Below are 16,931 nucleotides of genomic sequence, written 5' to 3' on the forward strand. Positions count from 1 at the left end.
GTTGATCAGGGGTATAAGAGGATATCCCCCAAAGCAAAAGACAAATGGCTGCATCTTACATCCCCTACCCCCAAAGAAGCACAGCATCTGGTAGACCTCTTTGAGTTATGGAGGAAGCACATAGTCCCCAGCATTTAGTGCTGTAGTGCTTTGGGTTTTAACTGTCAGTAGGTAGCTAGTGTAGGGGTGTAATACCTCACTCAAATGAAGAGATTCTCTTTTTTGAGGCTCAGTTTTAGACATCATAAGGTTTGCCTAGCTTTAATTCAATGCTACTTACTTTTATTCTGTAGTTCTTGAAGGGTCCTACGTGAGGGCCTTGAGTAATTTCCAGGATCCTTTATCCTTTGGAGTACTGAAGTTTATTATTATTATTATTATTATTATTTTATCTCATTTGTAGTGTGGGGTTGCTAGAAGTGCCACTTAGCCTTTCAACCACTCTGCTCTGTTTCTACATGTCAGACTCGCCTTACTGCATCTGGGCCCCTCAAGTTCTGGTAAACTTGGGATCTCCCCAGTGCTTGCTTGCTTGCTTGCTTTCTTTCTTTCTTTCTTTTTTTCTTTATTTGACAGAGAGAGAGAGATCACAAATAGACAGAGGCGGGGGAGGGAAGCAGGCTCCCTGCCCAGCAGGGAGCCCGATGCACGGCTCGATCTCAGGACCCTGAGATCATGACCTGAACCAAAGTCAGAGGCTTAACACACTGATCCACCCAGGTGACCCTCCCCAGTACTTTCAAGTATATTTCCAAATTTTACCCAACCTTCTCCACCATTCTTGGTGAGAATATTGATCTGCTATAAATCATCTAAATACCCATATCATATTTATTTTTTATGATCTAAAACCTTTAGTAAAAAATCCACACCAGGGACGCCTGAGTGGCGCAGTCGGTCAAGCGTCTGTCTTCGGCTCAGGTCATGATCCCAGGGTCCTGGGATAGAGTCTCACATTAGGCTCCCTGCTCCGTTGGTCCCTGCTCTATACTGGGAGGGCACAGCCTCTTATGGCCATCCATATGTATTTGCTCTAGGACTCCAAAAAAGAACTCTACACTGAGCCACAGCAGTATATCTGATATTAAAAAAGAACTTAAGTGCCCAACATAGAACAGACTATGTAAGATCAAAAGCTCCCTGTGGTTTCCTATATGATACACACACACAGACCACTCACTCACTATATACAGGGGCTGCTAACCCTGAAGGAGTTGGAAAAGCAGATGCTTAGAATACATAGTTAATTAACACAATGTATAATATCTTTCTTGAAATCTGTAATGTCTGTCAAGAGTATAATCTTCCTGATTATAAGACAAAATTGCTTTTGTAATACCGTAATCTGATTAAGTAGCTCAGTGCTTGGCATATAGTACTCATTCAGTAAATCTTAACTGTATTTTGGGAAGAACAAAGAAAAGAAAGAGAAGAGGCAACTTTAAGGGAAAGTTCCCTTTAAAGATGCAATAATATAAAAATAAACCACAATGATCAAAGATTCCTGAATCTGAATGTGCATGTGCTGTGTGTAATCAATCGTCAGTCTACTCCTGAGTAGAAATCAAGCATTTCTGAAATTTAGCAGTTTGTTCATTTTCCGTTCTTCACTTTTTATATTCCTCTCTCCCAGTGGAAAGGGGGAATGTAAATCTTCTCATATTAGCGGCTCCTGGTCTCTTTGGGTTTCATGTGGTATTGAGTGGATTGTCAAAATAAAAATCCAAAGAGGGACTAGGGTATTGGTTTATGTGAAGTCACTGTAATATTCAAATGAAAGCTACAAATCAGCTATGTAAATGAGCCTGTACCCAGGGCAGAATTGCAATCAAACAGCCTGCAGAAGGAAACTTAATAAGCCCTGCCTCTCCTTCTATTACCTTGTGAGTAAGTTTCCTGAGAGTCCGGGTCTTGTGAGGGCACCGAGTGAGCGTAGCTTCAGGCATTCCACTGGCTGTCACAGAACTGTACTGGGACCTGGCAGCTCTCTGAAGTTCCAGGAAGGGCTGAGCAGTTTGCATCTGTGTCTCCATCAAAAGGCATTAAATATGCATTTGATCAAGATAGTAGTTAGGAATGAAGCACCTATGGGGGAAATTTGCTTGAAATTATAGTCCTATGTAACTCCTTCCCCTCTGAAATGGCTTTGGGACCAACATGCTTACAAGAGAGTTGGTTTAAAGAATGGGAAATCATCCAGATTTGGGGGAAGGAATAGACCAAAAGTCAAAGTTAGTGACCAAAACTGGGATGCAGTCCTGCCCATGGAATTTAATTTTACCATTTGTTGGTGGTCACAGGATCATAGAAGCCAAGCAGCAGTACCTCCCAGTTTGCCCAAGATAGTTTGGTTTTAAACCTATTGTTCCAATATGATTGTTACTAGCACCAACTTTCATTCTTACATGTGTCCTGGTTAGGATGGTCAACTATAAGGCCATCCTACAAAGTAAGGATCTTCAAAATCATTCACCTTTCAGGTAAGTCAAACCCTAAGTCTAGTAGCATAGGGACTGTCACTTCTCATAGCCCAGCTCTGTGTCCATTCATGGTGAGGCTGGTAAGTTTCCTGTCCCTAGAGTGATTCAAGCAAAGTAGATAAGGAGACGAGGTAAAGGGGATTCAGCCAGCAACAGAGACCAGACAGTGGTTTTATGGGTTTCCTTCTTCCCCCAACATTCTGCAAGAATCAGAGATTTAGCAAGAAACAGATCCAGAGTGGAAATAGTTGCTCAAGTTTCTGCAAGACTATGCCAGCTGGAGAAGAGTCCTGAGTGCAAGTTTCCTCCCCTTCTTTACTAGATACTGATCAGGAGAGAGGAAGTGAGAAGGAGGTAAAAAGTGAGAGCAGTTAAAATAGGATGTGCCCACCCTTACTATACCCAACCCAGGCTCTAGCTTGGAATCCAAGATCTGCAAATTCTTGCTAGATGCAAAAATTCAAGTATGTGTCAACATCTAGGAGTTTGTTTTAGCCAGATAGGGGTAGGCTTTGCTGGAGTATGAAGCAAAATTTCAGTGGCTGAAACAACAAGTTTATTTTTCTCTCTGCCACACTTTCCACTGGGTATTGGCTGGGCACTCTTGCTCATGTTCTACTTACTCAGGCGCTCCATAGTTTCACAGTTACTGAAATTGGAAAAGGGGCATGTGGCGACTTACCCATTAGCTCTGGAAGTTCCTGCCAGCCATGGCACACATCACCTCTGCATTTCACCGGCCACAGAAGTTACATGCACGGGGATATGCCCAATTTCTCATGGAAGTCCAGGAACAGGAAAGACATGGAGGATGGCACCAACTATAGGTCTATGGGAAAGAGTCTACAGAGGGCATGCCAAAGTGCCTGGTACACAGCAGGAGCCAAGCATGTGCCACCTCCCTCCAGAGAAATGTCCCTGCCCTTTGGAGTCCTTTCCTCCCACCACCTTCCTTTTGAAGGAAACCACGATGTGGAGATGACTTAGCCTGGAGACACAGAAGGGAGGACTCCTGAGTATCCTCAGACAGATGAAGAGCTCTGCCGGGCATCGTATAGGCCAGGACCTCCTCATCCTAGTCTGGCCTGAGCACATCTGAACAGTAGCAGCAGCAAAGCTAATATTTACTTACACGGCCCTTCTCATGTGCCAAGCCCTGTTTTAAGTGCACCACCATGCATTTAATCCTCACAACAGCTTTTTGAGATAGTCAGTATCCTCTTTTTACAGATGAGAAAGCTCAGGCAAAAAGAGATACAGTAACTTCTCTGAGGTCCATGGTTATTAAGTGTCCAGGCTGGAATACGAACCCCAGGCCTTCCGTTCCAGTCCACGTTCATTGCCTGTGCACCAGACAGACTGGTTGGAGAATCAAGACATACATGTCTTGGTGCCATTCGAGGCCATCGGCTGACAAGAGATGCTGTTGTGCAACAACAGGATCTGATGGCGTAGCGTGTGCTAGAATGTTGTTCCCCAGGGAATGAAACTCCTGGAGGCTTTGGAAGTGATCCTAGCGATTCCTTAAGAGCATTAAATAGCACTGAATCCCACTGTGGTATGCATTTCCTTTTCATTGTTTTCTTCTCTTTGTTTCCCAAACTTTCTGATTATGTCAGAAAGAAAGCTTGGATGTCAAGGCCATCCTAGAACTAACCAGAGCTTGTTAATCTCACTTTGAAGGAAGAAAAGGGCTTCTGCAGTCAACAACATCCACTGAGAATGAAAGGATATCATTTTGCTTGCACTGTATTTATTTTTATAGCAATTTTCTATTATTGGAAGGGGATGCTAGATTTCCACTTATGACAGTGATATAGTTTCATTTGAAAACACTTGAAGTTAAAAAAAAAAAAAAAGTGAGCCGGTATGGAAAATGAAAATCAAATAGCATGGATGGTATTCAGACATGCCCCAAATGGTACAAGTATTGAGTCCAAAACTTGAATTTGGGAAACAATATTCTCGACAGATGGGTTTGCAGAGCAGCAAGCTGGACTTAGGGTAGATGGTAAAAAATTATTTTCCCTCATGTTAGCTGCTACTTGGTGGTCAATAAACAAAACAATAAGAATCTCCTCTTTCCCAACTTTGACACATGTTCAAGTGTCTCCAAGCCTTACAGATGTACAATAAAATGAGCCTGAAAGGAAACAGTGCAATGAAACACAGAGAGCGTTGCATCAGGCAGGGGGAGAAGTAGACTTAGATCAGTAACTAGTCACCGTATGACCGCGAATGAATTTCCTACTGATCCAGAGCCTCCAAGCCATCAACTACAAATGTGGAGAAATAAAATCTATGTCCCGGGGTTCTTGAGATTATTAAGTGAAATCATGGGGAAAATACTACCTGCTTCTCCTAGCTGGGTGTTGTGCAGATCAAGCATTCATCCACACTTTTTAAGACGCCTACCACATACTGGGCAGTCAGAAGACAGCATCAGCTTTTGCCCCTGCAGAGCTGGGTCGAGTGGGAATTTACACTGACAGCAGCACTAAGAGAAACAAAACCATGGAACAGCCATGTAGGGAGGATTCACCAGAGGTCGGGTGTGGAGCGAAGGGTCATACAAGCATGATCTCATTTCACCGTAGCTAGAGCTCCTAGGACATAATTATCATTCCCATTTTATAGATGAGAATCGCAGGCTTGAGGGATAAGAAGCTTCCATAAGGTTATGGAATGGGGGTGGAGCAGAGCCAGGACTCACCCTCACAACAGGTTTCTTCCTAAAACAGATGTTATCCAGGAAAGCAGAGGCTGGATGGATTTTAGAAAGAGTATGGAGTGCATTGAAAGCACTTAGAGAGTCAGCCCTGCCTCTACCCTAGCGCTTTGTAGATTTTGACACATTAATGGGGAAAACCTGTTGGTCCTCAGTATTCCTATTGCATTATTCTTAGAGTCACATCTTCTCCATGAGGCATGTGAAGTTCTCCAAGCACCCATGTGAGCATGGTGGCGGGGGAGGGAGCAGTTCCACTATAAGAGCAATGCTCCTTGCTGCTTCCCAAGTTCTCATGCACGCAGGAATCACCCCCCGGAGAGCCCGTTAGAGCACAGATTCTAAGTCTGGAGTGAGACCTGAGAGTCTGCATTTCTCATAAGCCCCATGGTCAATTCTACCGGCTAAAGGCCACAGTTTGAATAGCAAGGCATTAAAGCCCTCTGTCCATGGAGTAGAGGTTTTTTCCCAACCTTTCCCATGCAGAGAGCCCTACTCAGCTCTAAATCAAGGTGTAGCGTGTAAGGCGGATAGGTGATCTCCCTGCCTCAGTGGAAAAGGAGCAGAACCCAGAAGGACTGGTATCTTCGAGCAACAGCTTCAGGTCTGAGGGGGAGGGGTAGGTGGGGAGCCTGGTGGCTCATAACTTCCCACCAGTAAAGAGCCAGAAGGAAGCTGGTCTCAGGGGCCATTAACATTTACATGTCGCCCCAACAGTCCTCCCCACACTCACTCGAGGCACCACAAAATACATGTTATTGAGCCTAATGAAAAAGCCTATAAAATGTGCAGTTAAATTGCACTTCCTTGGGGAGTGGTAGCTTCTTTGGGGATGGGAGTCTCCTTCTTCATGGTGGTGGCCTTTGTGCTGTGCTGGGCTAGTACACATTGAGCAGGTCAGGGCGTCAAGCTCTCTGTGGGATCATCTCATTTTATCCTCACTCCTTCCCTGACTGTCAGAGAAGGATGCTGAAACCCAGACAAGGAGCTAATGAGTCAAATTCAACCCCAGATTTCTGGACTGCAATTGTATGCCAAGTTGTAGATGTGCGCACGCGTGCGAATAGGCTTTGTGTGTGAAGAGAACCACCAAGGAGTTCATCAGGTTCTCAAAGGCACCTGTGATCCCCTCAAAAGGTCCATGCTCTCTGGTTAGATGGTACGACTGAAAAAAAAACAACTAAAACAAATGTCATCCTGAGCAGTGGCTCTCAGTCTTTCTTCATGAGAGATCTGGCCGTTTAATGTTAAATTTTCTAACCATTCCCTCAAAAGATAGTTGGGATTTTGGAGTCTCTCTGTGGAGAAGAGCACATACGGACAAAAGGAACTCAGTTCAGGCCTTCTCTCCAGTGAATCTGGGCTTTAATGATGACCAAGCTTCTGCAGGCACTTGGTAAATAGGAGTACGGGGCTACAGCAGATATGGTTGCCTTTCTTCTCTCTTTATTCTCAACTGGTGTGTGGCTGGGCTGAGTCTAATTCACAGAGATCCCTGTCCCTAATCAAAGCTCATGCCCTGTTACCATAGGCTGACCACAAGCAGCTGCCGGAGTTCTGTGTCTTAATCTGGGAAGGGAGCTCATGACGGTGGTGAAGGGCACCGGCTATGTTGGGAGCCGGACAGACCAACAAGCAAAATACAGGTGTGTAACCATTGGCCAATCACCTCAGCTGACCAATCTATAGAATGGGGATAAGAATAGGACCCACCTCCTAAAGGTTCTTGTAAGGCTTAAAGAGATGATGATGTACAAAGGAGCATGGCTCCCATTCATTCAGCACTCTCCAGGGGGCTGGCCTGGTTCTATTATCTCCTTTCAGCTCGAGATTTTGAGTGTTTATATACCGTGCTCAACATCCCTTATGGTCTGAATTGGGTCTGTCTAGAGTCCAAATCCCTGGAGGGGGGGGGGGAGTTGGGGGAGAGCTCTCTCAATGATCTCTTATGTGCTCAATCCCACCATAGAGCCAAGCACACACAGGTGTTGGATAGATACGTGTTCACTTAAATCATTCTAAGTTCTAACCCAGTATGCACACTGGGAAACGAAGGAGCACGCATCAGCTGGAGGAGCACACTGGCTTGAGGTGTACACCAGCGCCAATAAGAACCAATGTGCTATTGTTGAAACAAGACCTGTTGATAAGCATCAGAGGAAAGAATCTGAGGATGGCATCAGATAATGCAGACCCTTGTTTGGACTGGATAACTTGGCCATGAGTTCACCTCTCTGAGCTCAGCTAGACTGTAAAAGCGTCAATAGCTGCCTTGTCTACCTTTCAGAGTTGGCTGTAAGGAGTGAGTGAGATCACCTCAATGAAACTGTCGGACAGACATTGTCAGTACGGTTTTCTCATCATCGTATTACAGTTATAGTGACAGGTAGAAAAGTCCCAAGGAAACTCCAAAACAATTCTGCTTTGGAGGAAAGTTGCATTTAAAGAGACAGAGGACAAGAAGGAACCAGGACTATGGAAAGAGCCATTGTCCTCAATGGAAATCTAAAGGTAACATTGCTGGTCTTAAGGCCATGATTGCAGGATTGGGGGGGGGGTGATGGGAAAGAAGGTGGCTAAAATTCATGGCCTTCCCAAATCTATCTTGTAGAAAGAGTTAAAAGTGATTTAAATAAGATATTTACCAACATTTAAACTTTACTCCTCAAACTGACCCAGTTTTCCTGAGAACATCTGTGGCCTAGCAGCAGGGGACAGGAGTCCCATTACATAGACAACCTGTCTAAAAGGATCTGTAAAACTCAGAAGGCCCCATCAGAAACCCATTCAAAAAGCTCTGAATTGGATTTGTGCAGCTCAAGAGGTGGCAGAGATCAGTAAATGATTTCCGACAGAAAACAGCAAAATCGGCGAGTCTGCCTTTTCAAGCTGCCTGAGCCAATCCGCCAGCAATGCTCACCGCAGCTGGAGAGCTGTTTCCAAAAAGGAGTAGGGAGGTGAACTCAAGCTAGGGACAGCCTCTCGGGACATCAACTGGCATCCCCAAAGCTGGCCAGGCCACCAGCTATAGTCACCAGGCTGCAAAGATTGCAAGTGGCCCTTTCCTTGGGAAGCTCCGCCAGCACTCACAGAGCGGTGCCTGGTCTGGAGCTCATGGAATAAGCCACTGGCTTTCCTGGTAATCCGTTTTCCAAGCCATGCTGAAGGATCAGAGCAAGCAGATCTGTATCCCACTCATCCCTCTGTCTTGCAAGCAGAGCTCTCCTTGGAATTAAAAAAGCTATAATTAAAGTACCTTATTTGGGCATGCCGTAATTAGTCACCAATTCAGCGTGCCATCAAATGTAATCCAAATATAAACACCAAGGCTGCAGGTGCCAATCCCCTGGTGAGCTCTGGGAGCTAGTGAGCCCTACCTAACTTTCTCATAAGACCTCGTCACTGACCCCCCCTACCCCCACCCACCCACCACCCTGGTCACTCACTGATGAGACCCCCTGGCCACTGAGAGTGACCCCCCAGGGCAATTTGTCTTCCCAGACATTTCCAAGCCCTGGGAGGTGGCCTTCCAGGGAGCAGATTTTGTCCCCTCACCGCATAAAGAAACTTAAGGTGAAAGCAGCTTCTTAGTCAACACTTGAAGGAGAATAGTGTGGCTTCGTGATTAAACACAAGCTTTGGAGCCACTTTTAATCCATTCGACAAATGTTTACGAAGCTCCTGCTGTGTGCAGGACAGTGGGGATTCAGTGAAGAATAAGACAGGATAATCTGCTAGAAGCTCCAGGAGCGGAGAAACTGGGCACTCAAGCTGTGTGACCTTGGGTAAATGAGGTGACCTCTCTGAAGCTGTTTGTTTATCCATAAAATGGGGGTAATCATGTTCATCTCACAGTGCTGTGGTGAAGATGTCAACATCTAGTAGTTTGCGCAACACAAAGCAGAGCTGGGACTGGAGAGTCATTCTCTCCAGATGAGTCTAGCCTCTAGTTTCCAATCTGTTTCCACTGGCAATTCTGCTGCACTTCAAAGCAGGCTTGGATTAGAGGAGGACCTGGAACTGTGGGACAGGGTCATATGACTACCCCCTTCCCATTTAAAACTCATGAGTTTTCCTAGAGCCACTGGACTAGAGTTGGCCATGATTGTGCAGGGACTGTCTGCTTTGTAGAGGGAATACCTCCCCCCGACATTATTCATGTGCATGGCGATTTCCTGCTCGACCCTTAGCTCCAGAAGCCTCCTCGCCTCCTCTGCTTCTCACTGATCAGGGCATTTCCTAATTCTCCACAGAATTTCTCCCAGTCAGGATGCCTGGCTGACTCGGTCAGAAGAGCGGGTGACTCTTGATCTCTGGGTCGTGAATTCGAGCCCCACGTTGGGCATTGAAATTATCTTAATTAATTAATTGGCTAATTAATTGATTGAAAGAAAGAATTTCGCCCAACATCCAGTACATAAGGGAATCAAGTCTGGCTACAGTAATTCATTCAGTCAGCCCAAGGAGGCACTTCAGCATTTGTTCTTGTGACCCCTGGGCAGACTTTCCTCGAGTGTGTGGGGTCTTTCCCTGGGCCCAGTACTTATCTGCTTAGCCAGTGCGTTCCCCTGAATATTTACTGAGGCACCTATTACCTGAGACACTCTCTGGACTGCTTCACCCACTGCATTTTCTGTCCTCCTCAATACATGGCACCAGCAATTCCCAACTCAGATCCCAGCCTTGGTTTCTCTGCCCACAGCCATCACGTCTAATCCACCAGCATGACCTCCAAAATGGGATGCCCGATCCATCCACTTCTTTTCTCCTTCACAACCGTATCTGTCCAAGTCACCTCTAACTCAGGTGCCCTGTTTCTGTTCCTTATGATCTGTCTCTGTAGAGTGGCCAGGGAGATTTTTTTTAGAAACACAGTTCAAATCAGGTTACAGCCCCGGTCAAGACCCTCCAATGGCTCCCATCTCACGTAGAACCAAGTCCAAACCCCTTGCTCTAACCTCGTGCCCCAGCACTCTGCTCTTCCACGGCCTCCCCTCAGGACTTCTGCAGCCTCAGGATGTTTGTCTTCGCTGCTGACTTGCTTAAGAACTCCTGTGCAGTTCTCCACATGGATGGAAGCACCCTGAGTGTTGACTCCTCAGAGAAGCCTTCCCAGCCATTCTCTACCACACCAGCCTTTTAAATTTTGTATCCCGTCAATGTCTGATAATCTGTGTATTTCTTTAGACTGTCTCTCTCCTCCCTAGAATGTAAGCTCCCTATAGAAGGTTATTTCTTTTTGTATCCCATCTCATGGGATCCATGGCACATAGTAGATACTCAATATATTTGCTGAGTGAATGAATATTCCTCTCAGTTATCTATAAAATGAGGATAAATCCACCTGAGAGAGGTCAAGTAATTGGTGTGACACAGCCAGTATGCCACAGAGCTTGGCTCCATTCAAGCCTGAATCTTCGCTACTCTAAACTTGGTGCTTTTCCACACTCACTGTCTTCTGTTTCATTTCTCTTTCCCTGCCTCCGCCCCCAGCAGCTAACAACATTTCAGATTTATGATAAATGCCTAAACATAAGACTCTGCCTTTTTTTTTTTTTTGATGGCGTATGGCTAACACCTAGATGTTTGTATTTTCAGCCCCCATGACTCTTCTGAATCAACAGAAAACATTCATTCAAAGAAGATCCCGCCCACAGCCTCTACCTTTTATCAAGGGATGCCTACCTACCACTCATCAAGCATCTGACATTTCTGTCCTTTATGCCTGTAGAAAAAGGTGTCTACCACACCCCAGATCAGAACATGGGTAGGAAGTTTCTCTCCTTGAGAAAGAATCAACCAAGATTGCCACCCGGGGAATGGTTGGCCAAGGTTTCTGGAATAGAGGCACCATGACATCTCCAAAATTCAAGGTAGCACATGAGCAATCAAGGGGCAAAGAGTTGGGGTGGGAGCGGGGTGCCATTTGCACAGAGATCTCATAAAGGGGGACAGGGCATCCCTGGGGGAGTGTCTGGTAGCTCTGTGGAACAAAACTGAGTGTGTGAGGGGAGATATTTGACAGGTGTCTACATAAGCATACTCAGCTTTTAAAGTAGAAATGAATAGCCCTAGACTGTGAGTCAGAACACTTACCCTTTGAGCATTGTTTGGTTTCCTTGCTGTAGGGCCTTGGGCAAGTCTCACAACTTCTTGTCTCAGAATCCTCCTCTCATATGGTTGGAGGGTCAGCTCCCCAGCCCTGTTTACCTCAGACCTTTCATGGAGACCATTCAGATGATCCGTGGAACCGGACCTATGCAAGGGAAAGTAATTATTATTGCGGTTCTTATACTAATGGATCCCATTCTGCAGTTCAACTCACAGGATATAATGATGGAGGCAAGGCAGGTAGAGAGTCCATCTCCATCTTTCCATCTGTACCCTTTCATCCCTGAGCTCACTCCCTCCACTCCTTAGTACTAAAAGTCCCCATGTCCCATGTTCTACCCTTCCCTTTCTACCAACTCCCCTCAAAATCTTCACTCATCCAAAATCCAGCTCTTGAAATCACACTCTATGGTCCCTGAGGGAACGAAATCTGCCCCTGCCTCACTCCAATATGGAAGCCTTGAAAGAGGCTCTGCTTCTGAAGAGCACTTCCCTCAAGGTGCACCAAATCAAATACATCTTCCTCAGTGACCACCAAGCCAACCCATTCCACAAGACCAAGGCTGACTTCTCTGGAGGCAAATAGGAAAGGGCCACCGGCATGACAAATCTCATTCCCACAGGATTAGGATTATGATGGACAGACATCCAGCCTCACATTTGGTTTATTTGCTCAGCACCATATTTCATGGCTCTAAAGTCATTTGGTTAAGAAAGGGCAGAGGACTACAGTATTCATACTGATATGAAACATAACAGTACCACTCCTGCCCTGACATAACTGAACTTCCATGCGTGCTCTGAGCGTTCATAGCTCTGGCCCATATGCCATGAGTTTGTGAAGCCATCTGAACAACTGGTCTTCGAGGGGACAAAATACATATTCAGGGGAGATATTAAGCTTCTCTGCAAAGGGGATACCCCGTAAAGGACTGTGGAAGCACTGTTTTGTGCGGGTCTCAGCCTACTACTGACAGTGATGTCATACCTGTGGGCACACACTTGAGCCCAAGACGAACCCTACATTTTCCCAACCAGAACCAGTGTTGTGGCTGGATGGTTCTTACTATGGTTCTTACTATGATTGCAAGACATATACCTCAGCAATAACCATCAGGGAACTTTGAAAAGATAGGTTTATTACTCACAAGTGCTAGAGAGTACACATCACACCTGGGGCCATAGAACAGGACTAAAGAGAGACAGAGAACTCTGACCAAGAGTTCTGCCTTAATTGGGGTCCAGGGAATGTGCCTACTGTTGCATGGGATCACTCCTTAGTAGTGACTTTAAAACAGAAGGGCAGGAATTAAAGCACTGGAAAGGAAAAGCAAGCTCTCTCTCAATTCATTCTGTAGGGCACCCAGGGTCTTTTTTTTTTCTTCTTCTAAATATCCTTTTTTTTTTTTTTAAAGATTTTATGTATTTATTTAACAGAGAGAAATCACAAGTAGTCAGAGAGGCAGGCAGAGAGAGAGAGGGAAGCAGGCTCCCTGCTGAGCAGAGAGCCCGATGCCGGACTCGATCCCAGGATCCTGAGATCATGACCTGAGCGCAGCAGCTTAACCCACTGAGCCACCCAGGCGCCCCCACCCAGGGCCTTCTAAAAGGGGAACTTCATGGGTGGAGCAGCCTGGCTCTTTATCTCCCTGAGTAGCTGGGAAAGTGTTTATTCAAGATGGATGCTTTTGAAATGCCTGCTTCGGCAATCAAAAGCTTGATGTCAAGCACTTACATTACAATCAAAAATGCTAATTGTCGGGCGCTAACACTACCAGCACACTGTACTCAGTTCAATTCAACACATATTTATTGAGCACCTGCTAGATGTGGCCAGATGCCAGGACGATGTTCTTACAGCTTTAGGGCCAGGTCTTGGTTCTGTGTTTTGTTACGGATCACACGAGATCACCATTGCATGGATGACTTCACTTCTGCAAGCCTCAGTTTCTTCATCTGTAAAATTGGGGAACAGAGTAAAATTTACTTTGTGGGACTTAGATCGTATGTCAATAAAAATGTCTATAAAAGTGATTGCAAGTAAAGGTACTAGTGAGCTGTGAGATAACCCCTTAGATGTCAGCAGTGGAAGCAGGCTGTGCGCGTACTGAGAGAGGGAAGAAAGATGGTGTCCTCCTTCCCCAGCTGGAATGAGGAACCAGTTTGTCCTGCAGAACCTCCTTGATTTGGGTAAAATGAAATGCTTGGGGTGCTATGTGACAGGCAGTAGTGGATACAGTCACAAAACCTGCGGCCGCACTAGCTGATTACTTCACCATGACTTACTGCGTGAGTCACTTACTCTGCCTGAGCCTGAGTTTTCTTAACTGTCTAACAGTGTTGGGAAGACTCAATAAGTATATATATGTAAACTACCTAGAACAGTGCCTGCCATGGGCAAGGTCTGCATGTGTGTTGCTACTATCAGTTGGGACATTTAAAAGGCAGGCTGCTCCCAACTTGAAAAGGTCTTGGAGGAGAAGCCTTCCTTACTGACTCTATTTGATGTTGTACTCACTCACTACCTGTTCCTTGGGTTGTCAGATAAAATTTGGAAGCTTAGTTAAATCTGAGTTACAGACAAGTAATGAATCATTTCTAGTACAAATATATCCCATGCAATATTTGGGATATTTGACATTTCCTGAAAAAATGTATTTATTGTCTTTCTGAAATGCAGATTAAACTGAATGTCCTGTTTTTTAATTCACTCAATCTAATCACCCTCCCAACTGTTACTCTGTTAAATAATTCCAGGCAGCGAAAAATACTATGGAAGTGTCATTTTTTAATATTACTTATCATAATGTCTTTCCGCCTAGAATATACATTCCACAAGAACAGGATCTTGTCGGTGTTATTTCTATCTGTATTCCCAGGCATTGGCAACATACCTGGCCCATGGCAAGAAATTAACACAGAGGTGTTTTTATGACTGAGCAAGAGGGAACTTTCAGGACCAGGGAGAGGCCTTGGAAGCATTCAACTTCCCGCTCTTCTGGTCTTTCTCAAATGCAACCTCAACAAATCTTTCCAAGTGTCATTCCCACCCTCACCCCTAGGTCTGAGCACTTTGTGTTTGCGGTATGGGGCTCTTGACCCTTCTCAGGGCTTAGACTTCGATCCCGGCTTCAGCGTGGGGTTAGGAGACACGTTATATTTTTCCTTTGAACTGTGAACAATCCATTCTCTACATTCCAATTCTGTCACCGTCCTGGGCTCCACAGACTACAAGAAATGGACTTGCCTTATGCTAATGGCATTTCATTTATCATGATGGTGCCGAATGAGGGGAGACCATTAAGCTGAGCGTGATGTTTTATTAGTGTGTTTTTCTGAGGTCTGTGACTACAGAACACAATGAATAAAAATGACCTAAATTTCGCTTCGTGAGATGAATTCAGGCCATACTTGCTCAGTTGCCCAAGCTTGATGCTGCCTTTGGTAAATAGCTTCAGAGTTCCGGTCTTTCCTTCTAGAACATTAGTGCATGTGTGGCTTTGATGTCATTTAATTTTAATTTTTTGCACTTAGTAATAACTCTGGTCTTTCATAAAATGACATCACTTGACTCTTTGTGACTTCTAGGTTGAGACCATAGAGACTTCGGGGACTTCAGCACCAGAATGTCTACCCTGTGCCTGAAACTGACAATGTTTGCCACAGTGTTAAAGATGGTGCTGCTAAGCATGGCTGAAATTGTTCACAGCCCTTTCTGATTCAAAGTGTCATATTTGCTATGTCTGATGTACTGCATTTAAACAGAAATGGCTCTCTCTTTGCTTTGGAATTGAGTTCTTAATTGAACGGGTAGTTAGCCAAGCAGCACTGTGATAAGTTGTAGGAAACCCTTGTTTGTAAGGACTGATGGGGAGTGGAGGAAGGTCCCACTGCCTTGCTTCCTGCACTGGGCATTAGGAGAACCTAATGATCTACATAAAACTGAGCTATTTTGGTCTCATGCTCCTGTAACATAACTTTTTAAAAAGATTTTATTTATTTATTTGACAGACAGATCACAAGTATACAGAGAGGCAGGCAGAGAGAGAGGAGGAAGCAGGCTCCCTGCTGAGCAGAGAGCCCGATGCGGGGCTCGATCCCAGGACCCTGAGATCATGACCTGAGCCAAGGGCAGAGGCTTTAATCCACGGAGCCACCCAGGTGCCCCTGTAACATAATTTTTAAAAGAAGAAAAGGAAAGAGAGGGATGATAACATAGATGGGCTTACCCATGAGCCACTGAACAGTTTTCCTGGTCCCTTCAAAAGGGACAGCTGTAAAAGCCATGTCTTAGGCCTTCCTCTTTCGCTGGCAACAGGAAAGGATCTGCAGCTTATAATACAACTATTCTTGGATGATGTAATACGACTTTACAGATTCCAGCAGCTAGTTTCAAAATACACGAAGACTTTTGTCCGCCTTTACTAGTCAATAACTCATCAGGGGAAAAAAAAAAAAAGCTATACACATACAGTGTTAATTAACAACATTATCAATACTAGCAAGAAGAAATTGGAAACAAGCTGTATGTATAATGTGTAATGTGTAACATTCTAGAAATTGCTAAGTAAATTATGGTGTGTGGACTCTGATGAAAGATAATGCGTTCATTGAAATGATAATTAGAAAGACTTGGATACATGGAAAATGTTCAAGCTAAAGTATCAAATGAGAGAAAAATTACTGAATGATATGAGCATTGTGATTGCAACTATATTAGCATAACTGGGTAGATGAGCACAACTGGAAGAGGAGGCAAAATGAAAATAATAGTTATATAGCATTGGTTGGATTAAAGATAATTAATACATTATCTTTAATTACTTTCATCTGAAATTGTTTCTTCAAGCCAAAAGTCCTTTTTAAAATAATGGGTTTGTTTTGTGTTGGTTTTTTTTTTTTTTTCCCCAAAAGCAATGGCAGAAACGTGTTATCAGTTTAAATCTTTGAATCTAAAGTCTACTCCTTTGTTCATCCTGGAGTTCATTACTAAGGTAATATCCAGCTTGTAGAATCATTTAAATTCTCTAAATACTTATAAGGATGAAGTTGAAACTACTCAGAGTGAGACTTGCCAAAAAAAAAAAGTCATCCTCTTTTAGGATGAGAAGCTCTCAGATATCACCAATGACATACTCCTTGTATTACTAGTGGGAGAGCTCCAGCTCAGAAGGATTGGAGACTTGGTCAGGACCCCACAGAGGGTAGCAGGGGTAGGACTAGACAGGGCAGCCCCTGGTACAGTACAGACCTAGTACGTGAGTCACAGAGGCCTCCCTCTGGTGGGAAGGTCAGACAAGGAACAATACAGTTCCTTCAGCCCACTGGCAGGGCCAGACAAGACTCAAGTTCAGCCCCTAAAGCCCTCCAAGCCAGGACAAACACTAACTGCCTTGCTGAGCTCAACTACCCTGGCTGGGCAGGAGGAAGATGGACAGTGTTCCCTTGCTTTCCCTATGTGTGTATCGAGTGCTCATTTCTCTTCCTTGTTCAAGGCAAGGTTACCTGTCTGTTACATTTTCTTGGCTCTGCCCTTGACCCACGGCTGAGTCCTAAGAACGAGCAGTCTGTTCAGTCCCTAGGAAACTTTCCCTTTTGTTTAACAAGGTGCT

The 16,931-nt window shown here is 44.8% G+C and overlaps 1 long non-coding RNA gene across 1 annotated transcript in view; it reads right to left on the reverse strand.

The window, feature by feature from the left end:
• Nucleotides 1–15,304, reverse strand: part of LOC123388700 — a 31,189-nt gene extending 15,885 nt beyond the window's left edge. Inside the window, exons 1-3 of the long non-coding RNA XR_006603192.1 lie at nt 13,140–15,304; nt 11,305–11,464; nt 1,881–4,977 (exon numbers count right to left, since the gene is read on the reverse strand). This is a non-coding gene — a long non-coding RNA (uncharacterized LOC123388700). The remainder of the gene's footprint in view (nt 1–1,880; nt 4,978–11,304; nt 11,465–13,139) is intronic.
• Between the last annotated feature and the right edge of the window lie 1,627 nt (nt 15,305–16,931).

Source organism: Mustela putorius, unplaced genomic scaffold (assembly GCF_011764305.1).
Source record: "Mustela putorius furo isolate JIRA1106 unplaced genomic scaffold, ASM1176430v1.1 tig00003909_pilon_pilon_pilon, whole genome shotgun sequence".
Lineage (NCBI taxonomy): Eukaryota > Metazoa > Chordata > Mammalia > Carnivora > Mustelidae > Mustela > Mustela putorius.